The sequence below is a fragment of the Rattus norvegicus genome, chromosome 1 (assembly GCF_036323735.1).
Source record: "Rattus norvegicus strain BN/NHsdMcwi chromosome 1, GRCr8, whole genome shotgun sequence".
Taxonomy (NCBI): domain Eukaryota; kingdom Metazoa; phylum Chordata; class Mammalia; order Rodentia; family Muridae; genus Rattus; species Rattus norvegicus.
The window spans coordinates 207,371,620-207,398,477 of NC_086019.1; the positions used below are offsets into that span (position 1 = coordinate 207,371,620).

Consider the following 26,858-nt stretch of genomic DNA (forward strand, 5'->3'; position numbering starts at 1 on the left):
TCCAATCACATGCCCTAGATTTATTGACAGGTTAATATAGGAAGACGGTTCCCATGAGATCACCTGGGTACTTGGTGGTCTGCTGTCTGGGGGCAGAATTAGCATCACAATACAAAAAGCAGGACTGGATGGATAATTTAAATGGGAACACTACGTATGCTTTAAGACCTCCCTCCAAAGACGCAATGAAGCCTATGGCGCAAGGCCCACAAGGGTTCCCAGGTTACCCCTGTGGCTTTCCAAGTCGTATCTGTGGCCTAATTCCTTGCACAGCATCTTGCTAGAGCCTATACGGGGTATCAAGTGGGCCAATATATTCCTCAATTTCTCATGGAATGTAGGGATGGGAATGAAGGCTTTCTTCATGTTCGAAATGCGACGTACAACATTCCAAAAGATCTCCATATGGTTAAGGCCTTCTTCAAAGTGTTATTGAGACCTCTGTTTTCCCTAGGTTCTTTGTGAAATAGAAAGGATCTTAGAGACATGTAGTGTGTCGTGAACTTCTGGCAAGATTACACTGGCATGTTAGACCTTCCTGAGAAACACAAGGTCTCAGGCCTTGACAGGGTTCGATGTGTGTCCTACAATATTGCAAAGTTGAACCTAAGGTTTTGCCTAGATTCTCTGTCAGTCTAAGAAGGTCCCCAGGATCACACAGCATTTAAAGTCTTCTGCAATACCTCCCCGGGATAGAAGGGCTTTTGGCGTTCTTACTGCGACCCAAGGCTTTCAAAAGGTATTCACGTAAACCTAAGGCCTCACCAAATCCAAACTGTGGTTTTTCAGTGGTTCTAACAGTCTTCCACATTCTCACTGAGGAAGAAATCATTCCCCTCCTTCTCACTCATGGCTATAGCTTACCAGAGATTTTCCTTCGGATCTAAAGTCTGTCTTAGATTCTCATTAAGGCTTAAAGTCTTCCTTAGGACCTCCTTGGACTCGAATGTTTTCCTTGGTTCTCTCTTGGACTCAATCCTGCTCCAGTTTCTCACTGGAACCTGTTCCATTTCTATGATGTTTCTAGGGTCCAAAGCTTTTCCCAGGTATTTTCAGAGGACTAGTACATTCTCTAAATTACCATTGAGGTGTCATGTTGTCAGGAGAATGTATCCGGTACCTTTTCTTCTGTCAGAGTCTCACTGATGTCTAATAATATCCCAGATTGAAACTAGGTTCTGAGCAGTCTCCTGTGTCTACCTGGAGCCTCATGCCATCCCAGGATCTCATGGACACCTAAGGCCTACCCAGTAATTCCCTGCCTGTTTTGATCTCGACGGTCGGTATGCACAGTTGCTAGAAGAAAAGATGTAGTTTCTTATGCTGAGTGTCTTCCCATAGGTATATGGCCAAGTCCCTAACTAAGGTCATAAATCTATCTTCCAAAGCGTCTCACCTGCCTGAAGAATCTTATGTGAATCTTGGCTCAATTCTTTCAGGGAAGGAGGCAGTTGAATGGTTAAGATCGCAGGAAACCCTCCATCCGTAGGGAAGACCAACATAGTGCCTTTCAAAGTCTTCAGCAGTCCTGTAAGGGTAAGGTACTATGCATTACCTTTGTTCTCTGATTATATACTCTCAATGGGCAGGTGGCATTGTCACTTTGTTCTGTCACATGTCAGATTATCTCTAGTAATTGATATACCTGCAGTCTGATTATCAGGCACAGGATGGGCACTGCAGGTTTCCAGACATAAGCTTTTTTTTCTTATGACTCAAAGGCTTTTTCAAAAATTATGTTTGTCATACTGCGGAAGTCTTGGATTCAGGTACAACCACCTGGGGGCTATAGATCGTAAGGAAAACTTGGAACTGCCATAGACTGAGCAGCCTTGAACAGGGAGGAATAGCATAGTGGTTAGGAACTTGTGGGAACCATGGGTGGAGAACCTCAGGATGACCACTTGTCCCTTTTGCTAAGAGGACAAATACCTTCATCCCTGCTCATGACACTCACTGGGGCTCATGGCTGTCATAAGATGCTAACTTGAATGTAAATATTTTGAGATTCTCACTGGACTTCCTTGCAGAATAATGTCTCTTGAGTACTCATCTGTTCCCAGAGGGTTTCCAAGTTTCTGAGAGTATGAGAAGGCCTTTACCTCTCACCATTCACTAAGACCTCTTTAGGTAGTCACAGGGATGCAGGGCTGTCCTCAGTACTCGGACCTCTATGGATTCCTTCCTAAGGATCTACTTCAGTGCTCAGACCTTCTCAGGATCTCCGTGGGACCTAAGACCTTCCCCTAAGGAGTTTCTTCCTTCTACAGAGTTTCTGAAATTCACGTTGGCACCTCAATTCTGACCAAGTATATTGCTGGACAGAAGGCCTTTCAAGGTTTTCAGGAAGGCTGTGTCTGAAAACCTTCCCTGTTATCTCAAAGGGGTCTAATGTCATCCCCAATACTCACTGGAGCCCAAAGTCATCACTGCCACCAATTGTACCAGTTATGGATTTTGTATAAAAGGACTGCCTACCACTACAGCTCTCTATGTTCTCACCTCTTCTTTTCTTTGCATTTCTCTGTCTCTCTCTGTCTCTCTGTCTCTCTTTCTCTCTCTTTTAATCTCTCTCTCTTCTAAATTTGTCTTTTTTTCTCTCTGAATCTCCCTAATATTGATTTTCAACCTCTAATCCGTTCTCTAGGCTCAGCTTCTAAAGTTTGTTGCTATTTCTCTTCTCGGGTCTGATATATGAAGTTCGGTACTTTGTTCTAGCAACCTTTCCAGGTCCTGTATCCAGACTTCACTTTCCTGTATTTTTTTTGTTGTGTAAAATCTTATCTTGTACTCTCCTCAATTACTTATACTTTTTTGTTTTTACTGAGAGTCCTGTGTTCTGAGAACACATAGTACATAAAAATAATTGAAATTGTAATAATGAAAATTGTCTTTTACATCTATTCCTTAGGAACTATCCAAATTGGCAGTTCAGGAAAACCAAGGTTATCTATTTGGTTATAATAATTCAGGTGTGTGTGTATGTGTGTGTGTGTGTGTGTGTGTGTGTGTGTGTGTGCGTGCGTGTGTGTCTGTATATTTTCTTACCTGATTCAGTGTTCTAGTGCCTTTCTCTCACTCTCTCTCTTGTTCCTTCAAAACACCGCACTACTCTCCAAATATTTATATGCAGGCACGAGCTAATTGGAGAAGGACCCAAGCCTTCTGAGCCATCTCTGTTTGCACGGCTGCTGGCACTATGTGCTGCGATCTGGGGCTGTCTGCAGTGCAAGCCGTCTGTACAGCAGGTCTGGCTGTTCTGTGTCCTGTTGAGACATGGGAGAGAAAGGAAAGCGAGCACAGGAAGGCTTGCTTTGGTGGAGACACCTGATCAGCTTCCTGTGCCCGTGAGAAGCCTTTGCAAAGTGGGCTACCATTTTTTCACCTCTTGATGCTAAGCTCTGATGTTTCACAGGAAGACCTGCCCCAGCGTCCTTGGTCCATTTAGGCTCAACGAACCCCAACTATGTTGTGACATTGGTACTGGGGTAAGTCTGAACTCAGAGATGGGTTACTGTCATGGTCTAAATGGGGCTTAGGGAGGGAGATTCTCAGTAGATGTATAGAACCTTGTAGACCCACTAGGTGTTTCATTTTCACCCCAAGGCAACTTTACAGCCCAGCCCTACTTGCCTATAGTGGGGAGGAGTGAATTTTCCCTCAAGTTGCTTGGGTTCTAATCCCCAGGTTTGGAGCCAATTTGTTGCTCTAATTTCCAAAGCCAATGAGACCATATATAGAACATAGAATCCAATGCAATCAGGTCGATCTCAGCTCCTCCTCTACAGGCCGCTCTCCTTGATTTTTTGCCCTTCCCTCTCTCCAGCTGCTACCACCGTCAAACCTCCAGTCTCACCTTTCCCTTCTAGTCTCCGATCAGAAGCTCTAGATTTATTGACAGGTTAATATAGGAAGACGGTTCCCATGAAATCACCTGGGTATTTTGTGGTCTGCTGTCTGGGGGCAGAATTAGCATCACAATACAAAAAGCAGGACTGGATAATTTAAATGGGAACACTACGTATGCTTTAAGACCTCCCTCCAAAGACACAATGAAGCCTATGGTCCAAGGCCCACAAGAATTCCCAGGTTACCCCTGTGGCCTACAGCTTTCCAAAGTCGTATCTGTGGCCTAATTCCTTGCACAGCATCTTGCTAGAGCCTATGCACAGGGTATCAAGTGGGCCGATATATTTCTTAACTTCTATTGCAGTCTAGGAACCCATCCGAGATTTTCACAGGGAATGAAGGCTTTCTTCATGTTCGAAATACGACGTCCAACATTCCAAAAGATCTCCATGTGGCTAAAGGCCTTCTTCAAAGTGTTATTGAGACCTCCTGTCTTCCCTAGTTTCTTTGTGAAACAGAAAGGATCTTAGAGATTCTCGGTGTGTCGTCAACTTCTGGAAAGATTACACTGGTATGTTAGGCCTTCCTGAGAAACACAAGATCTCAGGCCTTGACAGGGTTCGATCTGTGTCCTACAATATTGCAAAGTTGAACCTAAGGTTTTGCCTAGATTCTCTGTCAGGTCTAAGAATGTCCCCAGGATCACACAGCGTTTAAAGTCTTCTCCAATACATCCCTGGCATAGAAGAGCTTTTGGTGTTCTTACTGCAACCCAAGGCTTTCAAAAGGTATTCACAGAAACCTAAGGCCTCACCAAATCCAAACTGTGTTTTTTCACTGGTTCTAACAGTCTTCCACATTCTCACTGAGGAAGAAATCATTCCCCTCCTTCTCACTCATGGCTATGGCTTCCCAGAGATTTTCCTTCGGATCTAAAGTCTGTCTTAGATTCTCATTAAGGCTTAAAGTCTTCCTTAGGACCTCCTTGGACTTGAATGTTTTCCTTGGTTCTCTCTTGGACTCAATCCTGCTCCAGGGTCTCACTGGAACCTGTTCCATTTCTATGATGTTTCCAGGGTCCAAAGTTTTTCCCCGGTATTTTTAGGGGACTATTACCTTCTCTAAATTATCATTGAGGTGTCATGCTGTCAGGAGGATGTAACTGGTACCTTTTCTTCTGTCAGAGTCTCACTGATGTCTAATAATATCCCAGGTTGAAACTAGGTTCTGAGCAGTCTCCTGTGTCTACCTGGAGCCTCATGCCATCCCAGGATCTCATGGACACCTAAGGCCTACCCAGTAATTCCCTGCCTGTTTTGATCTCGACGGTCGGTATGCACAGTTGCTAGAAGAAAAGATGTAGTTTCTTATGCTGAGTGTCTTCCCATAGGTGTTCGGCCAAGTTCCTAACTAAGGTCAAAAATCTACCTTCCCAAGCATCTCACCTGCCTGAAGAATCTTATCTGAATCTTGGCTCAATTATTTCATGGAAGGAGGCAGTTGAATGGTTAAGATCGCAGGAAACCCTCCATCCGTAGGGAAGACCAACATAGTCCCTTTCAAAGTCTTCAGCAGTCCTGTAAGTGCAAAGTACTATGAATTACTTTTGTTCTCTGATTATGTACTCTCAAGTGGGGAGGTGGCATTGTTACTTTCTTATGACACATGTCTGATTATCTCTAGTCATTGATATACCTGCAGTCTGATTATCAGGCACAGGCTGGGCACTGTGTGTTTACAGACTTAAGCTTTTCTTTTCATATAACTCAAATGCTTTTTTTTTAAAATTATGTTCATCGGGGTTGGGGATTTAGCTCAGTGGTAGAGCGCTTACCTAGGAAACACAAGGCCCTGGGTTCGGTCCCCAGCTCCGAAAAAAAAGAACCAAAAAAAAAAAAATTATGTTCATCATACTGAGGAAGTTCTTGGATTCAGGTACAACCACCTGGGGGCTATAGATCGTAAGGAAAACTTGGAACTGCCATAGACTGAGCAGCCTTGAACAGGGAGGAATAGCATAGTGGTTAGGAACTTGTGGGAACCATGGGTGGAGAACCTCAGGATGACCACTTGTCCCTTTTGCTAAGAGGACAAATACCTTCCTCCCTGCTCATGACACTCACTGGGGCTCATGGCCGTCATAAGATGCTAACTTGAATGTAAATATTTTGAGATTCTCACTGGACTTCCTTGCAGATTAATGTCTCTTGAGTACTCATCTGTTCCCAGAGGGTGTCCCAGTTTCTGAGAGTATGAGAAGGCCTTTACCTCTCACCATTCACTAAGACCTCTTTAGGGAGTCACAGGGATCCAGGGCCGTCCTCAGTACTCGGACCTCTATGGATTCCTTCCTAAGGTTCTTCCTAAGGATCTCCATGGGACCTAAGACCTTCCCCTGCATTTTTCTAGAGCGAGGTGTTTCTCAAGTTCAATTTGGCATCCCAAATTTTACCTATTTTATTCCTGGAAACAATCCTTACCCGGTTTTCCTGAAGGCTTTATTTTAAAGCCTTCCCTCTTATCTCACAGGGGTCTAATATCATCCCTCATACTTCTGGTGTCCAAAGCGTTACTTAGTTACTCACTGGGATAAGGCCTCCAGAATATCCTAGCATTCTAAAGACATTACCAGGTTCTATGATCTAAGGCTGTTTCTAGAGTTAAGATAACAAGTGGTTCCACCACATCATTCCCAGGACGTAGCAAATGCTTACATCATAAACTGCGACTTCCACCAAGTGTAACCGTTATGGGCTTTGTATAAAAGGACTGCCTACCACTAACTACAGCTCTCTGCCTCTCTTCTCATGTGTCTTTTTCTTTTCTCTCTGTTTCTCACTGTTTCTCTCTCTCTCCCTCGTCCCCCTCCTTCCCCTCGTTCTAAAGTTCTTCCTTGCTCTCCATTCCTCGTAGGTCTCACTCTCTTACATCACGTCCTTCATTTGGCCTCCTCCTTCTGTGTCCTGGTGACTGTTCTCTCATCTGACTATCTTACCTCATGTCCATTCCTCTGCTTCTCCTCATTCTCTATGTTCTTACTTCTATTTCTCAGTGCTCTCCTGCCTCACTCCTCTCCCTCTAACACATCCCCTCGTCTTCAGTCCGCATTGTCTCCAAGTAAGCCCCTTTATGCAAGATCTTTTGTAAGGAATGAATAAAGGTGTGATCCTGACAGGTAGCCTTTACTGATTAAGGTCTCATTCAAATGAATACTGTGAACTCAGGTCAATCCCAATAGTGTTAAGGCCTAAGACCTTTTCCAACTTTAAAATGAGTCTCAGTTTTCCCAGATATGTACTAGTGTCTTAGGCCTTCATTGAGCTCTTCCTGGGACCTAAGACCTCACAAATTTGTCACTCATCTTACAGCCTGTCCAGGGTTTTCACTGAGCCTAAGGGTAAACTGAAGGATTGTTTGAAGACTAAAAATGTTGCTATGTTTTTACAGCATCTATAAGGCAATTACCATATTATATATTCTGAAATTTTTCCTTTTCTCTTTCTAGCCTAAAACGTTAGGCAGGTCCTTGCACTTGGGCAAGATCACTCCTCACGGTTCTCATTGGTCCTTAAGAACTTTGACAAACTTTTTTTGAGGCCTTCCCTGTTCTCCAAATTTTTACTGTGGCCTGTAATATTCTACAGTCACTAAAGTTTACAGTTGTCTCCAGGTTCTACCTGGGTGTAGGATACTTGATTATGTTACATAGACAATCTAATTGTCAGCAAATTATAAAAGCTAAAACTGATACTGCATATTCTCGAATGCAGGTTAGGTGTTCCCCTATAGCCTGTGTTAATTAGAATGCTTGAAAATGGAATGTTCCCACCTATTTTAAGGCAAATTGCTTGGAAGAGGTCTTCTTTCCCTCTTTTGTGGCCAGAGGCAAAGTCAGCAGAATGGTATGACTGGCTTGGCTTGGAGTCCCTCTAATCATTATAGTGACATTGTTCACCTAGCAGATGTTGTGGAAGAAGACCTGGAGATTCTCTCTATAGCAACTGGACTTTGATAGATCGCTCTATGTCACTCTGTATCTCTCTGAGTCTTAACCTGTCTCTGTCTTTATGTTTCTTTCCTCTTCTGTTTTTGTCTCTTTTTCTCTCTGGCTTTAAAGAGTCTTTACAGAAGGAGCTCCAGGTAAGCAATAGAATGTTGGCTTACATCTGTCAAGATGTTCGTTAGTAAGGGTTCTTAAATGTGTTAACCTTCCTTCTAGCCAACCATCCACCGGAGGTATTAAAAAAGGAATGGTTAAGGGGGAAGGACATGGGGAGAAGTGGACCTGTTTACGAGTAGCATTTTGGGGCGATTCCAATCTTTGTTGTGGGGATACCAGCAGTTCAACCTACTAGCTCACCAGGAAACATCAAGCTGCAGTTTCTGTCCAGTCCATCCATCTGGCAGACACCACCCATGAATCAGCAAAGGGAGCTCCTTCCTGTACAAACAGAGTGGGTCCTCTGGATCCGAGAGAGTTCTTGAAAGTCACAAGAAGCTGTGGGAATATCACAAGAAGTTCTTGGCTGAGTTACTCTCTATGAAGTTACAAGAAAATATCACCAACTCTATATGAGGGAAACTAATACCTGATCACCATCAGTGAAGACTAGTGAGCTGGAGGAAGGAAAACCAATGTCAGAGTCTCCTCCAAATGTCTGTGGGCTCATGTCTATACTCTTTGTAAATGTCACGGCTCCTCACCTGTGTCTGCTTCAACACAATATTATTTCACCTATCAGCCTCAAGATTCTTTCACATGTCTGCTTTAGCAAACATCCCGTAACTTGTGTCTGCTTCAGCAAAACATCACTATGACCTGAGTTTCCATAAATTTCCCCTTCAAGAGTGAATTTTTTCTTTGGGCTTGCAGGTAACACAGAAGAGTATGCCAGGCACAGGTAAAACAGGATCCTGGGAAAGTTTGCTAAGTAGCCCTCTTGGGTTTGAAAGAACTCAAGGGAAAGGTAGACTAGCCAGGTAGAAAGACAGTTTTATACAGCTAGTAGTTTAGAATCAGGCTCATAAAAAATTTTTGTATATAGTTCAGAAAATAAAGTTACCTCCTGAACTAGTAGGATTTTCCTCACTTTATGCCTCCAATGGCTTTATTGGTATAAATACTGGATAATTTAAATACCAGACTCAGGTTTAAACCCTTGTCCAACGATAAAATGAAGCCTCAGTCTTTTCCCCAGGTTGTTACTAGGAACTCAGGTCTCACTTTTCATCACTGTGGTCAACAATTTTAACAAGTTTTCCTGAGTCTTAATGCCTGGCACAGGTTCTCCCCAGAACCTATGCACAGGATGTCCATTGGTGATAAATATTTTCTTAAGTTCTCAAGGAATCTAGAAAACCATAACAGGATTTTCACTAGGTCTGAAGACTCTCCTTGAGTTCTCATTGTGACCTCTAACATTCCACAGGTTCTGAAGGTTGCTAAAGGTCTTATTATAAAGAGACATTTTTCCTCCCTTAAGTTCTTTTTGGTACAGTTGTGTGCTAAAGCTTTTTGCAGGTTCTAAATGTTTTCTAATGTGTTTCTGAGAAACACAGCAAAGCCTAAGCAAGGCATTTCCTGAGGTCTACTTGAGTACTTCTACATGGCTGATTGTCTGAAGTGTAAATTTGTTAGAGAAAGGGTATTACTTAGGCGTGGGGTTTAAAATCTCAATACAGCCCTCAATACTCACATTATGGCTAATGTGAGTAAGAGTCTTCTGCTGGCTAGTATGCACAACTCTTAGCTCTTTCTTACTCTATTTCTTCCTGGACACTGCCATTTTTCAGCACTGGTAATGGACTGAACCTTTGAACTTGTAAACCAACACTAATTAAATGTTGTCCTTGATAAGCTGTCCTTGGTTATGGTGTCTCTTCACAGGAATAGAAACCTAAACTAAGAGACCTTTACCTTCCCTTGGTCTTAAAGCATGGTCCACATTATTGTTGAAAACTCCAGGAACTACTCAGAGCCTGAGTAGTGCCTAAAAATTGAGTCTTGTTCTAACAAGTTTTCTGTGGTCATTGATAGGTTTCTCACTAGGTCTAAAGTCATCCCCCATGTCCTTATTGTGGTCTAACACAGTCTGCAGGTTCTAGCTGGGGTCTAGACCACCTTTGTTCTGACTATATGTCTTAGGCCTTCTCCAATTGCTCAAGAGTCCTATAGCATTCTCCATGTTCCCTCTGAGGCCTAAAACCTACAGGTACTCAGTGGGTCCAAAGACTTATCTGGTGACCTGTGACTTGTATCCACGTCCTTTCCTATGTTCTCACTGGGTCTTTAAGCATTGCTTGGCTTGCCAGTAGAGCCGAAAATTTGTTCCAAGTTCTCACATTTTTCTAGAAGCTGTGTCTAAGAACTTTTCCATAGTCTTCCTGTCTCCAACAATCTTATATCCATTATTACCGAGTCTTAAGTTTTCCTTCTGGTCTATACTGGCATCTAAGGTATTCTCAAATTCTCACTGGGGACTTTGGCCTTCTCCAGGTGCTCACTTTATGATAAAACCTTCTACTACTTACTTTAATCTAAGGCCTTTTCAAATTTTCATTATTGGTCTAAAGACTTCTGGCATTTGGTGTGGCCCAACCCCTTTGCTATGTTCTCTCTGTATCTCATAGCCTTGCCAACATTCTCTGTCACCCCGAAGGTATTAGTTAGGATCTCAATAGTATCTAAAAAAATTCCTGTAAATTTCTAGGGTTTATAAAGCCTTATACTGGTATTCACTAGGTCTCAAGACATTCTCTCTGTTCACAGAATAGGAAAATTGGTATAAGTACTCACTGATGCTGTTACTAGGTTTCCACTACATTCTAAGGCCTTTTCCAAAGACTTTTTGAGGCATTAAGCCTTCTCCATCTTCTCAGTAAAGCCTAAAACCTTTTACAGGCTTCATTGGGCCTAAGAACGGGTCAACGTTTTGACTACTAGACCTTTTTTTTTTTGCCAAAATATTTCTGAGGCCTAAGGCCTTCCCCAATTCTAATTATGGCCTAAAAGCCACTCAGTGGAGTTAAAGGCCTTCCCAGTTCACTGTATTTTAATATACCCTATGTTCTCATTGGTATCATAAGGTTTACTAACAGTCTCACTGGAGCCTAAGTGTAGAGCTATCGCATGAGGAGACTGCTCCCAGCCTGCTAGCTTCAAGGCAACCAGGGTCCCTGCCATTTTCAGCAGACTGAGACTGAGAAGGCAGAATTCTGCTGTTTTGCCAAGTAAGCTGAAAACCTGAGGAAGTGACCTTCACATTCCATTTCTTATGAGAAGTAAATTTGCTTATAGTTTAAGTAGACATCACACCAAAGACTTGGACTGCAGAAAGATTTCTCATTTTACACGGAGGTTTGGGTCACCATGAGTCAAGGTAAGATGATGCTAGGTAAACAGCACCCGGTGGGAGTGAGAAATTGTGTGAATTCTTTAGTCTGCTTTCTGCATAAAAGATGCTGAAATTTTGAATAAGTGTGCATTGGCTGACTATGGTTGTGTGCTCCTATGTCCTGATTAATGAGGCTCTACCCTTAGCACCCCACTTCACCAAACGTTGACACCTAAGTTCCAACTATGTTTCTGCTGGATTCTCAGGCCTTCCCATTTTTCTATTGGGTCTACAGACATCCTCAGGTTCTCATGGGAGCCTCCTGCCTTGCCCACAACACTCACTGGGGCATAAAACTTTCTAAGGTACTCTCTGTGCCTAACCACAGATGTCCTGCAATCAAAGAATGGATACAGAAAATGTGGTTCATTTGTACAATGGAATACTATTCTTGTATAAAATTGAGGTCATCATGAATTTTGCAGTTGGATGGACCTACAAAATACCATCCTGAGTGAGGTAAGACAGACCCCAAAGCATATGCATGTATGTACTCATTGATAAGTAAACATTAGCCCAAAAGTACCGAATACTCATGATACAACCACAGAACCTTCGAAGTTAAAGAAAAAGGAAGGCCAAAGTGAAGATGCTTCAATCCCACCTGGAAGGGTGAACAGAGTAGTCATGGGAGACTGAGCAAGGGTGGAAACTGAGTGAGAGAGGGGAAGAGAGGAATGGGAGGATAGGGATGGGAAAAGACAGGAGAGAGGCCCAGAGGGCCAGGAGAATGAGTGGAAATATGCTGCTGGTTGTGTTGGGTGGGGGAATTTCTAGAAAGTCTCAAGAGACTTGGTATGGAGAGGCTCTCAGGAGTCAATTGTGTGATGGTAGCTGAAATGGCTAACGGTGGGAATATGGATCCTGAAGACTCTATATCCAGAAGCCAGACACCGAGAGCAGGGTTGGGGACACAACACATGTACGAAACTTTTGACCAAAAATTATTCCTGTCTAAAACAAATTCAGGGAGAAAGATGATGCAGAGCCTGAAGCAATGGCCAACCAATGCCCGGTCCAACATGAGATCGAGGTCATGGATCGGCATCAATCCCTGAAACTATTACTGATGCTATGATATTTGCTGATAGGAACCTAGCATGGCTGTTGTCTTAAGAGTTTTATTGCTGTGAACACCATTAACAAGGCAATTCATACACAACATTTAATTACCAGTTTACAGGTTCAGATGCTCAGTCCATTGTCATTAAGGTGGGAGCATGGTAGCATCCAGGCACATATGAGGCAGGCATTGCTGAAGAGTTCTTCATCTACATCTGAAGGCTGCTAGGAGATGACTGGCTCCCATGTGGTTAGGAAGAGGGTCTTAAAGACCTCTCGACATTGACACACTTCTTCCTTAAGGGCACACTTCCAAACAGTACCACTCCCTGGGCCACGCATATTCCACTGTCCTCTGAGTAGTTCTATCCAGTAGCTGACTGAGACTTATGGAGATGCCTGCAGCCACATATTGGATAGAGGTAAAGATCCGTATGGAAGAGTTATGCAAAAGATTGAAAGCCCTGAATTGTATGGGAACCCCACAGGAAGACCAGCAATGTCAACTAATCTGGAACCCTGGAAGCTCCCAGAGACTGAGCCAACAATCGAAGAGCATACCTGGGCTGGTCTGAGCTCCTGAGCACATATGTAGTACAGGGCTGCCTTGTCTTGCCGCAGTGGGAGAAGTTATGCCTAATTTTGTAGAGATTTGAGGCATTAGAGTGTGGGAACACCACAGGATTTCGCATTCTCAGGGGTAAAGCTGGAGGGGGTGGGTAAAGGGAAGACTCTCAGTGAGGGGGTCCAGGAGAGGGAGGTAGCATTTTCATTTTTAAAAAAAAAAATAACAAGCTAATAGCCTTCTTAAAATGCTTCTCAAGATCTTAGGCCTTCCCTTCATTCTTACTAAGGCCTAAAATATTATACAGCTTCTGATTGGAGCTTAAGGCATTTCCCAGGGTCTTAATTGGTCCTAAGGTCTTTCCCATATTCTCACTGGGTCTTAAAGCTTTTCTGGGTTCTCACTGGGGCCTAAAGGCTTCCCAAATCCTTACTGGTGTCTAAAGCCTTCTGTAAGTTCCACTGTCCTAAGGTTTTCCTGTGTTGACACTGGAGCAGAAGGCTTCACAGTGTTGTCATTCACTCTCAACGCCTTGCCTGGATTCTCCTCATAGACAAAAGTGTTACTGAAGGACTCCCTGTTGTCTAAAATCTTTCCCAAGTTTTACAGAATCTACAAAGCCTTTGTCTGGTCTTCACTGGTTGAAAGCCTTCTCCATGTTCTCACTGTGGTTTAACAGCTTCTACGGGCTATTGCATGAGCTTAAAGCTGGGATGATTCTGTCTCAGTGGGGCCTAAGTGTTTCCCTTGTTATCACAGGAGTTTTATTTTAGACCCAATTTAAAAAATTATTTATGTGAATACACAGTCAGTGTCTTTAGACATATCAGAAGAGGGCATCAGATCCCATTACAGATGATTATGAGCCACCATGAGGTTGCTGGGAATTAAATTCAGGACCTCTGGAAGAATAGTCAGTGATCTTTAATTCTGAACTCTCTCTCTCCAGCCTCTCACAGAATCTTAATGCTTCCTTAGCTTCTGACAGGAGTATAAGGACTTCCAAGGCTGTACCTTACCCCTAAAACTTTCTGAGATTTTTTTTAAAATGTCTATGTCCTTTCTGGATTGTCACTGGGGTCTAAAGCCTTATGTATCTACTCATTGGGGTTAAATCTGGGCCAAGGTTCTCATTGAGACTAAGGCCTAGCCAGGTCTCATTACTGCCAACAATTTTGACACAGTACCACAGAATCTCTCAGGGGTTAGACAGGTTTCCTTTGATTTTGGAGGTTCTCATGGGGTTGTTGCTTGAGCCTGACACATTCTTCAGGTTCCCACTGGAAAATAAGGCCTTCCCCAGGTTATCACACGGTTCTAAACATTCTACAGCTTCTCAGTGGGGCTAGAGACCTTCTCCAAATTCTCAGTTGGATTTAAGTCCTTTTCCAGGCACACTGAAGCCTTCAGTCTTCCACAGATTTTTTTTACTCTTACTATATATTTTCTATAAATACGCGCTGGAGCGAAGAGCATTCCACAGGGTCTCCATGGGAGGCCCAAGCTCTTTCCAATGTTCTCAGTGACTCATAAAGCTACCCCATGATTTTACTGGGGACTAAGGCCTTTTCCAGTGTATGACTGGGACATAAGGCCTTCCGAGGTTTCACTTGAGTCAATGGCCTAATAAGATTCTTTCTGGTCTCTAAAGAGATACTCAAGTTGTAACTGGGGCTTAAGGCCTTCCAAGGTCATTACTGGGCTGTAAGGTTTACTCCTGTTGTCACTGCATCTTAAGTTTCCTGTGTAGATTCTCAATGAAGTCTAAGTTAATATCAGGAATCACTATGCTTAAAATATTCCCTAGTTCTCAGGTGTTCTCGAAGACCTGCAAAAATTTTCTTACAAGGTTCTGAAGGCCTTCTTCAAGTTCTCCCTGAGGCCTAAAGACTTTACTGGTTCTAACTGGGGCTTATGGTCTTCTCTAGGTCTACGCTGGGATCTAACAGCTTCCCAAAATTCACATTGAAACCATAAGCCTTCCTCAGGTTCGGATTGGATCCAAAATCCCCTAAATTGTCTCATTTGGGGCTTAAGACATCCCCCAGGTTACCCCTGGGATCAAACGGCTTCCCTATGTTCTCATTGGATTTGAAAGCCTTGCTTGATTTCTCAGTGGAGTTTAAGGATTAACCAGGATCTCATTGGGACCTAACAATTTCCCCCAAATTCTCACAGTGTATACATGGTTTTCACTAGGACAGAAGGCACTCCCCGTTTCCTCACTGTGATCGAAATCTTTGTTCAAGTTCTCATTTGTGGTTGCAGTCTTTAGCACATTCTACATTAATCTAGACCCTTCTCCTAATTTGTTTTGAGAGCCTAGGCTTAGCAGATTGTCTCTAGAGCCTAAACTTTCTACTTATTCTCACTCAGGTTTAAGGCCTACTGAAGGTTCTAAGAGTGATCAAGGCCTCCTCCAAAGTCTCACTGAAACCTAAGCCTTCCCCAGGTTGTCACTGGAGCCTAAGCCCTTCCTGGACAGTCACAACAGTGTCTAAGATCTTTTCCACATTCTCACTGAGTCTTCAAGCCGTTCCCAAGTTCTTTCTGGAGTCCAAAGTTCACTGGGTCCTAAAAATCTTCACAAATTCTCACAGATTCCATCAGAACTTAGAGCACTGTCACTGGGTGTAAGGTCTTTCCCATGGTCTATGTCTGGCCTAAAATATTCTACAGGTTTCAGGGGCTAATCATTTTTCCACATTCTCACTGGCTCTCTAAGGCATCCAATACTTTTTGGGGGAATTCTTAAAACCTTTGTAATATTCTCACTGTGGCTTTAAATTTTTTTCAGGTTTTCTCTGAGGCACTGTGTCTAAAGTCCTTCCACATTTTCTCTCTGGGGCCTTCAATATTCTACAGGTACTAATTTGGGCTTAAGGCCTTCTACAAGTTCTCACTAATTAGGTGTTGGTTAGATTCTCAAAGGAGCCTAAAACCTTTTAAGTATTCACAGCGATTCTTGAGGCTCAGTTTCTTACTGTGATCCAAGGACTTCCCCCAAGACTCATTGAAGCCTAAGGCATTCCACGGAATCTCAACATAACTCCAAACTTCTACAGGTTCTCAAGGAATCTTAAGGACTTCTCCACATACCTACTGTTATCTAAGGCAAAGTTTCATTTATGCCTGAATCGATGTTCATGTTCTCTGTGGGCTAAATCTTTCTACAGATTCTCACTGAGGCTTAAGACATTCCTGAGTCACAGTGATGCCTGAGGCTTTTTCCTTTTTCCTTGGTCTAAAAGCTTCTCCCGGTTTGTCCAGGGATCAACAATTCCCCATGTTTTCATTAGGACCCAAGGTCTTTCTAGGTGGTAAGTGCGGCCTAAAGCCTGCTTATGTTCTCACAGATTCTTAAACTTGTATCCATGTGTTCATGGAAGATAAGACAATACCTTGGGTCTCACTAGGGCCTAAAATGTTTACCAAGTTCTCAGCACCTGGGAATAAGTGAACAAGTTTTAAGCCATGGAGAGATTCTGGATCACAGCCACCAAGTACAAGTTCTATACGGCCTTTGATAGATTTTTCCATGGGACTGAAGGCTTCCTTCAGGTTTTCACTGTGGACAAAAGCTATGGATAGCTTCTCACTGCAGTCTCAGGGTTTCCCCAGTCTCATTGTGAAACAGTTTTACACTTTCCCCACATTCTCACAGGAGGCTAAGACTTCCTAGAGGTTTTCATGGTGCCTGAGTTTTTCACTGCGATCAGTGGCCTTCCTTCCCCAGAATCTCATTAAGGCTTACAGCCTTCCCCAGGTTTTTCTTGGGACCTTATATCTTCTGCAGCTTCCCTCTGGGGTGCAAGCATCTCAGATTCTTAAATGAGCTGACACCCTTACAGGTTCTGAAGGAGGCTTAAGCCCTTCTGTGAAGCCCAAGGTTTTCAAATTATTTTCATTGGGTGTAAGGATTTTTCAAGTTTTCCTGAGAACTAAGATCTTCCTGCTTGGGGTAACCTTTTTTTAAAAACTGGGTTAGAATATATTAAGTTGTTAATTTAGTGAAAGCCAAGAGCTAACTGCTGGAAGGATTGTGTCACTGTCCTTTACATGGCCTTTCCTCATGTTTTCTATTTGGTAAATATTTGTTCTTCCTCACCAGCCTAAAGACAATCTAGAATTGTGTCAGAGGTTGCCTCGCTGCTGACTGGTTATACTAAAGAGCTGATGGCAAATAGCTGTGTAGGAAACGGGGGCAGAACTTCCAAGACAGAGAGAGGGTTCCTGGGAGAAGAAAGCACGTGTCAGAGATTTTGGAGGTTGTGGCATTTCCAGCAAGGCATCTGCGGACAGGGCAGCCTGTTTCTCAGTCTGGCAGAGTTTTTGACTCAGAGCTCCAAAATCTCTGCGTGTGGCTCGCTAAGTTCCGAGGGCGGGCTGTTGCCGAGCACAGCCCACGCTTCCAAATCCCTGTGCCTGGCTGGGGTGCCCTGCTTCCTTACCTTTCTCTGGAACTCAGTTCAGTTGCTGCGTGAAGGAAAATGCCATACAATCTTAGTTTAGAATCTACAACTAACAGAATCGCTGGAAGCCGAAAGTAGCATCCTAATTTCATAATGTATTTCAGTTATAAATCCTCTAGTGGTGCTTTTGTGCATGTCTGCAATGGAACCGGGGGCCTCTGGCTACCTACACTGTGTCTTTATGCTCTCAGGTCCAAAATAAAAAACATTAAAAAAATATTTAAAAAAAAAAAGTTTGACCCGCAGATCCCGGCCCGCAGCAGCTCTCTGCTCCCAAACCCCGTGGGAGAGAGACCTCACCGCCTGATCAGGTGGGCACTCCTGAGGCTGCAGAGCGGAGGAGACCACCAACACTGCCCACCCCTGCCCACATCCCTGGCCCAAGAGGCAACTGTATAAGGCCTCTGGGTTCCCGTAGGGGAGGGCCCAGGAGCGGCAGGACCCCTGCGCCTAAGACACCGCCGGAACCTGAAGGAAACAGACCGGATAAACAGTTCTCTGCACCCAAATCCCGTGGGAGGGAGAGCTAAACCTTCAGAGAGGCAGACACGCCTGGGAAACCAGAAGAGACTGCACTCTGTGCACATCCAGACGCCAGAGGAAAACACCAAACGTCATCTGGAACCCTGGTGCACAGAGGCTCCCGGAAAGAGCGGCGCAGATCTTCCAGGGTTGCTGCCGCCGCGGAGAGGACTTAGGCAGTACCCCACGAGCAAACTTGAGCCTTGGAACCACAGGTAGGACCAACTTTTCCCCTGCAAGAAACCTGCCTGGTGAACTCAAGACACAGGCCCACAGGAACAGCTGAAGACCTGTAGAGAGGAAAAACTACACGCCCGAAAGCAGAACACTCTGTCCCCATAACTGGCTGAAAGAAAACAGGAAAACAGGTCTACAGCACTCCTGACACACAGGCTTATAGGACAGTCTAGCCACGGTCAGAAATAGCAGAACAAAGTAACACTAGAGATAATCTGATGGCGAGAGGCAAGCACAGGAACCCAAGCAACAGAAACCAAGACTACATGGCATCATCGGAGCCCAATTCTCCCACCAAAGCAAACACGGAATATCCAAACACACCAGAAAAGCAAGATCTAGTTTCAAAATCATATTTGATCATGATGCTGGAGGACTTCAAGAAAGACATAAAGAACTCCCTTAGAGAACAAGTAGAAGCCTACAGAGAGGAATCGCAAAAATCCCTGAAAGAATTCCAGGAAAACACAATCAAACAGTTGAAGGAATTAAAAATGGAAATAGAAGCAATCAAGAAAGAACACATGGAAACAACCCTGGACATAGAAAATCAAAAGAAAAGACAAGGAGCTGTAGATACAAGCTTCACCAACAGAATACAAGAGATGGAAGAGAGAATCTCGGGAGCAGAAGATTCCATAGAAATCATTGACTCAACTGTCAAAGATAATGTAAAGCAGAAAAAGCTACTGGTCCAAAACATACAGGAAATCCAGGACTCAATGAGAAGATCAAACCTAAGGATAATAGGTATAGAAGAGAGTGAAGACTCCCAGCTCAAAGGACCAGTAAATATCTTCAACAAAATCATAGAAGAAAACTTCCCTAACCTAAAAAAAGAGATACCCATAGGCATACAAGAAGCCTACAGAACTCCAAATAGATTGGACCAGAAAAGAAACACCTCCCGTCACATAATTGTCAAAACACCAAACGCACAAAATAAAGAAAGAATATTAAAAGCAGTAAGGGAAAAAGGTCAAGTAACATATAAAGGCAGACCTATTAGAATCACACCAGACTTTTCGCCAGAAACTATGAAGGCCAGAAGATCCTGGACAGATGTCATACAGACCCTAAGAGAACACAAATGCCAGCCCAGGTTACTGTATCCTGCAAAACTCTCAATTAACATAGATGGAGAAACCAAGATATTCCATGACAAAACCAAATTTACACAATATCTTTCTACAAACCCAGCACTACAAAGGATAATAAAGGGTAAAGCCCAACATAAGGAGGCAAGCTATACCCTAGAAGAAGCAAGAAACTAATCATCTTGGCAACAAAACAAAGAGAAGAAAAGCACACAAACATAACCTCACATCCAAAAATGAATATAACAGGAAGCAATAATCACTATTCCTTAATATCTGTCAACATCAATGGCCTCAACTCCCCAATAAAAAGACATAGATTAACAAACTGGATACGCAATGAGGACCCTGCATTCTGCTGCCTACAGGAAACACACCTCAGAGACAAAGACAGACACTACCTCAGAGTGAAAGGCTGGAAAACAACTTTCCAAGCAAATGGTCAGAAGAAGCAAGCTGGAGTAGCCATTCTAATATCAAATAAAATCAATTTTCAATTAAAAGTCATCAAAAAAGATAAGGAAGGACACTTCATATTCATCAAAGGAAAAATCCACCAAGATGAACTCTCAATCCTCATCTTCGGTTGGTTTATATACAAGTGTGCAATTTCTAGGCTTGAAAATAAAATGATGCTATCTGGTGCTGGATAGAGGAGCCTTATTTTTTATTATGGCAGCTTGCTATTTTTGTAACATGGTGATTTGGTTGAACACAATAAAGTACAGTAGTAACTGATCTCCCCTTCTTCCTGGATGAGTGAGGAGATGATTAAATGTTGACGTCAGCATCCTTGAGCATATTCAGATGAGCTTCTGCTTCTGTTGAAAAGGATGCTGTGTTTGATTGTGGTCCGAAGCTTTGAAGCACTACTTGGCATCTCCTTCCTTGGAGGTCTCACTGTTTAAACATAACAGATTTGATAGCTTGTTGGTAAGGTGAGGTCCAGCTTGTCTCCACTAGGTCATCTTCATGTGAATCCGGTGGTTATACGGTTTTGTTCTAGGGATATTTCATTTTTTTTAATAACGGTTTTAGCTGACATTCATGGAGAGAATGAATCCTTAGAACTGTGCCACTAGTGAAAGGAAATCCTGTCTAGAGTATGTTTCTTTACAAAGCTGTGTCACACCATCCTTTGGGCCCTCTGCTGGAAAAGTAGAATCAAGTCTCAAATAATGCCTTTTAAATTGTATCCTCTAGTATTATAGATGTAGGACAGTACTGTATCATACCTCTGTGGATGTAAAATAGCTTGTACCTGCTTTATGATACGTAGTAGTGACCGTGCTTTATCAGAGCTGTTTTTAATGATGTTGCTCAGAATGTTTTCTTTCCAGATGATGATTGAGAAGCTAATTTAAAAAAAAAATGGTGCCAGGTACCACAAGAGTAACAGAACTGTGCTGTTTTCTCGGGTTTTGTTTTTTTACTTTTTTTTTTTTTTAATGGAGTGTGCTGGATGTCTCTACAGTTTTGTTCAGATGACTGCAGAACCTGGAAAAGCTGTTGCTGCTGTTGATGCATAACACACTGCTATTATTGGTCTTTTTATATAAATATAAATATATATATACAGATATATAATTTGAATTTTTTGAAACTTTAGCTGTGCTGTCAACTTTGGAAAAAAGTATCCCCGTTTACTGTGTTGAGTTGGACTGTACAGAAATTAACAGCCATAATGGTCTAGAAATGTTGAACTTAAGTTTTTTCCATTTGTACAGGGGTAACACACTGTATTAAATATGTAAGGTCTTATCTACGTGGGTTTGATTACAAAAACTAATAAAGTATTCTCTAAATTTAAAAAAAAAGTCTTAGTCAGCAGCCTTCTTTTTAAATTTTCTGTTTTTTTTTAGTACCCTCAATTAAAGGATTTTGCAGATTATTGAAGATACTAAAATACATTCAAATTACAAAATATTTGTTTTCTGTGACTCTAAATTGGACCTAACTTAAATATATTCATTGTTTTTCTTGTGATTCTTGAGCTGTACTATCTTTGAGATATATGACACCTGATAATTTTATTACTATTGTACTAATAAATTATTATCATCTCTTATCTTTAAAAAAAAAAAAAGTTTTTCCTGCCTCCCCTCTTCCTCTTTCCAACCCGGAAGTCCCGCCTCCTCCTCGCACAGTGATTAGTTCCTTGAAATCTTTATTCATTAGGGGAATGTTCTGTCACAGGAGGGGAACTTGGTAAGAGACAGGTACACAGGCTGTAGGGGAATACAGAGGTATAGAAATTTGCACACGCTCCGGGTATAGGCTAGATGGTTAGCTGAGAGACTGCCCAAGCAAAAGGTCTAAGCCTTCAGCTATGTAGAAGACGCCATATCATTATTTATACCACTGGAGGCTCCAAGAAATTCTGCTACACTTCTCTCTGCTATCACTTAACTTAAACACCTGCCCTGGTTCAGAATTGAGCAAAAGCCATTAGCCAGGGTCTCAAGAGGACCTAAAAATTTTTACGACTTCTCTGGTCAGTAAATTTTCAACAGGTTTTCAATGGAACAAAAAATTTCCTTTTATCCCCATTGTGGTCTACAACCTTCTTCATGTGGTCAGTTTTTCTGAAGCCTGTCCCCAGGTTCTCACTGTTATCTAAGACTTTCTCCGATGTCTAATTACAACCTTACACCTTACCTAGGATCTCACTGGAGTCTAAAAACTTTTACAGTCTCTCATTGGCTTCAGGACTTCTCTAATTTGTCACTGGAATCTTGAGGCCAAAAGCCTTCACTAGGTTCACCATGGCATAATCTTCTATAGATTATCATTGGAGCTTAAGACTTTCCTCAATATCTCCCTTGAACTTATGACTCTTCAGATGTTCTCACTGTGCCTAGTTTTAACCAGTTTTTCACTGGTTCTAACAGTCTTCCACATTCTCACTGAGGAAGAAATCATTCCCCTCCTTCTCACTCATGGCTATGGCTTCCCAGAGATTTTCCTTCGGATCTAAAGTCTGTCTTAGATTCTCATTAAGGCTTAAAGTCTTCCTTAGGACCTCCTAGGGGTTTAATGTTTTCCTTGGTTCTCACTTGGGCTCAATCTTTCTCCACTGTCCCAGTGGGCCCTGTTGCCTTTCCATGATTTTACTAGGACCCAAATCTTCCCGCAGATATTTACAGAGGCCTACTAGTTCCCCTAGATCATCTTTGAGGTGTTAGGTTGTCCCTAGACTGTTACTAGTACCTCATGTTAGCTCACATTCTCACTGATATCTAATAACATCCCCAGATTCAAAATAGTTTCAGAAACTTTCCAGTAACTACCTGGAGCCTCATGCCATCCCAGGATCTCACTGAGACCTAAGGCCTTCCCCAGGTGTTCGGGCAGATTGTGGTCTAGATGGTAGGTAGGCACGGTTGGTATAATAAAAGATTCATTATCTTATGCTACGGGTCTTCACATGAGGTGTACCTCCAAGGTCCTAACTAAGGTCTCACCTCTTATCTCCTCAATCTGCTCACCTGCATGAGGTTTCTTATCCACAGCTTGGGTCTGGATCAAAGGGGACACTCTCCAGATACAGGGAAGGTCAGTGCGCTGTCTATTCCAATGTTTTCCACAGCCCCAAAGGACCAAAATGACATGCATTGCTCTTGGTCTCTGCTTATGTCCTGTAAGTGGGCGGGGCAGCATTGTGTGGTCATGCATTTACATGCCTAGTCATCTTCAGTAAGCTATGTCACTTATTTCTGGTTATTAGAAGCAGCCTTGCCTATAGTGGGGTTCCTTCTTTTTAACCTCTTGAATAAAAGGCATATTCTATTTTTTGGAAATTATGCTTGTCACAATGAGAAAGTTCTTTGGCTTCAGTGGGAATCACTGAATGGCTGTAGGCCCTCGTGAAAACTTGGGCCTGCCCTAAAGCTGACCGGCCATTGCTGAAGAGGTTGGCCTAGGATTGAGGTTAGGAACTTAAGAGTGTGCACTTTCAGTTAAAAAAAAAAAACCCTAAATATAATAAAATATAACTTTGTTACCAGTATCATTATTTACTGTCTTGCTAGTGATACTGACTGGGATTTAGTTACCAGTATCATTATTTACTGTCTTGCTAGTGATACTGACTGGGATTTATGGCCTCCCTACTATTCCAACTTGAATCTAAAGTGTTCTTGAGATTCTCACTGGGGTCTAAGCCCAAGAGGTCAGCATTTGTTTTAGAAACAACAAATGCATTCCAAAACCAGTGATATTTCCCCTAAGTTTTGTCAGTTCTAACACATCCACAGGTCGCCACTGTAATTCCTGATAATTCTGTGGGTGATCATCATATGCTGGTCTCTGTTGAACACTAACTGGATCAAGTGAGGTTTGTTTCCAACAGCCTTTGGTTGGTTTTCTCTAAATTTATCTTCTGTCTATGCCTGAGTATTTTCCCTGATTAGTATTCTTATTACTCCCTTAAGGTCTGTGCCCATGTTCCATATCTCTCCCTTTGTTGTTCATCCTCTTCCATAAGTTCCTGCATCCTCAGACCTACTTTCTCCTTCTACATCATAATTACTGTAATTCTGATATTCTGATGACTCTTTTATTTATTTTTCCTTTTCTGGATGCATTTACTTGTGTATATGAGTATTTCTTTTGGCATGAAGTTACATTATGCATATAAAAGAAGCAATAGTTACTGTAGTGGAGTGGACTAAATTGCGACAGCTCACTTTGTTCTATTTTTTGTGACATGCAAGCTAAAAGCTTATTTAATGCAATTCCCAGTACAATATGCTTTTATTGACGTTAGTCTTCATATCGCAGTTAGTCCTGTAGACTGGTTCACCTGCTTTCTTGGGTCCTTTGACTTCTCATATCTCTCCCCCTCCCCTTCCCTTCTGTTTGTCTTCTGTCCATGGTAAACATGGTTACATTCCTTATTTCTGTGTATTAGAGCTTGATTTCATACATACACATCCCACATGTTAACAAGATCATGTACTATTATTGTCTGGAGTATTTCACTTAGCAAAGATATTAATATTCCAGACCCCATCCATGCTGTAGTAGAACATAGCCATATTTCTTTTTATTTAAATTTTTACTTGGCATTTTTAAATTTATATTTCAAATGTTATTCCGTTTCCCGTCCATAAACCTGCTATCCTATCACTCCTGCCCCTTCTTCTGTGAGTGTTCTTCCTCCCTACGACCCTGTCTTCCCGCCTCCCCACACTGACATACACTGGGGAGTCCAGCCAACCTCTGCTGCATATATAGCTGGAGCCACGGGTGTGTCCATGTGTACACTTTGGGTAGTGGTTTAGTCCCTGAGAGCTCTGGTTGGTTGGTATTGTTGTTCTTATGAGGCTGCAAGCCCCTTCAACTCCTTCAATCCTTTAACTCCTCCAACGGGGACCCCATTCTCAGGTCATTGATACTGACTCTGAATGGCCATTCCTTTAGTCTCTGCTCCAAACTTTGTCTCCATATCTCTTCCTATGAATGTTTTTCTTCCCCCTTTTAAGAAGGACTGAAGCATCTGCTCTTTGGTCGTCCTTCTTCTTGAGCTTCATGTGGATGGTATCTTGTGTAATTTGAGCTTTTGGGCTAATATCCACTTAGTGAGTGCATATCATGTGTGGGGTTTTTTTGTTTGTTTGTTTGTTTGTTTGTTTTTCCTTTGGTGATTGAGTTACCTCACTCAGGATGATATTTTCTACTTCCATCCATTTGTCTATGAATTTCATGAAGTCATTGTTTTTGATAGCTGAGTAGTACTCCATTGTGTAGATATTATCACATTTTCTGTATCCATTCCTCTGTTGAAGGGCATCTGGGTTCTTTCCAGCTTCTGACTATTATAAACAAGGCTGCAATGAACATTGTGGAGCATGTATCGTTGTTGTATGTTGGAGTATTATTTGGATACATGCCCAGGAGTGTTATAGCTGTGTCCTCGGGTAGTACACTGTCAGGTAGTTTTCTGAGGACCCTCCAGATTGATTTCCAGAATGGTTGTACAAGATTGCAATCCCATCAACAATGGAGGAGTGTTCCTCTTTCTCCACATCCTTGCCAGCATCTGCTGTCACCTGAGTTTTCAATCTTAGCCATTCTGACTGGTATGAGGTGGAATCTCAGGGTTGTTTTGATTTGCATTTCCCTAATGACTAAGGATGTTGAACATTTCTTTAGGTGCTTTTTGGCCATTCGATAATCCTCAGCTGAGAATGTTTTGTTTAGCTCTGTACCCCATTTTTAATAGAGTTATTTGGCTCTCTGGAGTCTAACTTCTTGAGTTCTTTGTATATATTGGACATTAGCCATTTATTGGATATAGGATTAGTAAAGATCTTTTCCCAATCTGTTGGTTGCCGTTTTATCCTAAGACAGTGTCCTTTGCCTTACAGAAGCTTTGCAATTTTATGAGGTCCCATTTGTCGATCCTTAAGCTTAGAGCATGAGCCGTTGTGTTTTTGTTCAGGAAATTTTCAGCAGTGCCCACATGTTCGAGACCCTTCTCTACATTTTCTTTTATTAGTTTGAGTGTATTTGGTTTTATGTGGAGGCCCTTGATCTACTTGGACTAAACTTTGTACAGGGTGGTAAGAATGGATTTATTTGCATTCTTCCATATGCTGACCTCCAGTTGAACCAGCACCATTTGTTGAAAAGGCTATCTTTTTTCCATTGGATGGTATTAGCTCCTTTGTCAAAGATCAAGTGACCATAGGTGTGTGGGTTCATTTCTTGGTCTTAATTCTATTTCATTGATCTACCTGCCTGTCTCTTTCCCAATACCATACAGTTTTTATCACTATTGCTCTGTAATACAGCTTAAGGTCAGGGATGGTGATTTCACCAGAAGTTTTTTTTTATTGTTGAGGATGGTTTTTGCTGTCCTGGGTTTTTTGTTATCCCGAATGAATTTGCATGTTGCTCTTTCTAACTCTATGAAGAATTGAGTTGGAATTTTGATGGGGATTGCATTGAATCTGTAGATTGCTTTTGGCAAAATGGTCATTTTTTACTATATTAATTCTGCCGATCCATGAGCATGGGAGGGCTTTCCATCTTCTGAGATCTTCTTCAATGTCTTCAGAGACTTGAAGTTCTTGTCATACAGATCTTTTACTTGCTTGGTTAGAGTCACACCAAGGCATTTTATGTCATGTATGACTATTGTGAAGGGTGCCATTTCCCTAATTTTTTTCTCAGCCTGTTTATCTTTTGAGTAGAGGAAGGATACTGATTTGTTTGTGATAATATTATACCCAGGTACTTTGCTGAAGTTATTTATCAGGCTTAGTAGTTCTCTGGTCGAACTTTTGGGGTCACTTACATATACTATCATGACATTTGCAAATAGTGATATTTTTACTTCTTCCTTTCCAATTTGTATCCCTTTGACCTCCTTTTCTTGTCTGAATGTTCTGGCTAGGATATCGAGAACTATATTGAATAAGTAGGGAGAGAGTTTGCAGCCTTGTCTAGGCCCTGATTTTAGTGGATTGCTTCAAGTTTCTCTCCATTTAGTTTGATGTTAGCTACAGGTTTACTGTATATTGCATTTACTATGTTTAGGTACGGGCCTTGAATTCCTGATCTTTCCAAGACTTTTAACATGAAGAGATGTTGAATTTTGTCAAATGCTTTCTCAGCATCTAATGAGATGATCATTTGGGTTTTTTTTCTTTGA

At 42.2% G+C, this 26,858-nt stretch overlaps 1 protein-coding gene and 1 long non-coding RNA gene across 36 annotated transcripts in view; one reads left to right on the forward strand and one right to left on the reverse strand.

The window, feature by feature from the left end:
- Ins2 (insulin 2) overlaps nt 1-26,858 on the reverse strand; it is a 149,261-nt gene that overhangs the window by 98,882 nt on the left and 23,521 nt on the right. For 21 of the 35 annotated variants that reach the window (XR_010062674.1, XR_010062701.1, XR_010062697.1 and 18 more), the window contains 3 exons: nt 8,210-8,347; nt 3,049-5,426; nt 1,397-1,528 (listed from right to left, as the gene is read on the reverse strand). The gene's annotated coding sequence lies outside the window, so the exon portion shown is untranslated. Of the gene's footprint in view, nt 1-1,396; nt 1,529-3,048; nt 5,427-6,329; nt 6,345-8,201; nt 8,348-8,912; nt 8,928-11,092; nt 11,108-12,416; nt 12,432-12,866; nt 13,012-22,686; nt 22,837-26,858 lie in introns of those variants that run through there. The other 14 variants (XR_010062666.1, XR_010062665.1, XR_010062668.1 and 11 more) reach the window with 12 other exon arrangements.
- LOC108349673 (uncharacterized) overlaps nt 6,537-26,858 on the forward strand; it is a 49,756-nt gene continuing 29,434 nt past the window's right edge. The window contains exon 1 of the long non-coding RNA XR_001836062.3: nt 6,537-7,989. This is a non-coding gene — a long non-coding RNA (uncharacterized LOC108349673). The remainder of the gene's footprint in view (nt 7,990-26,858) is intronic.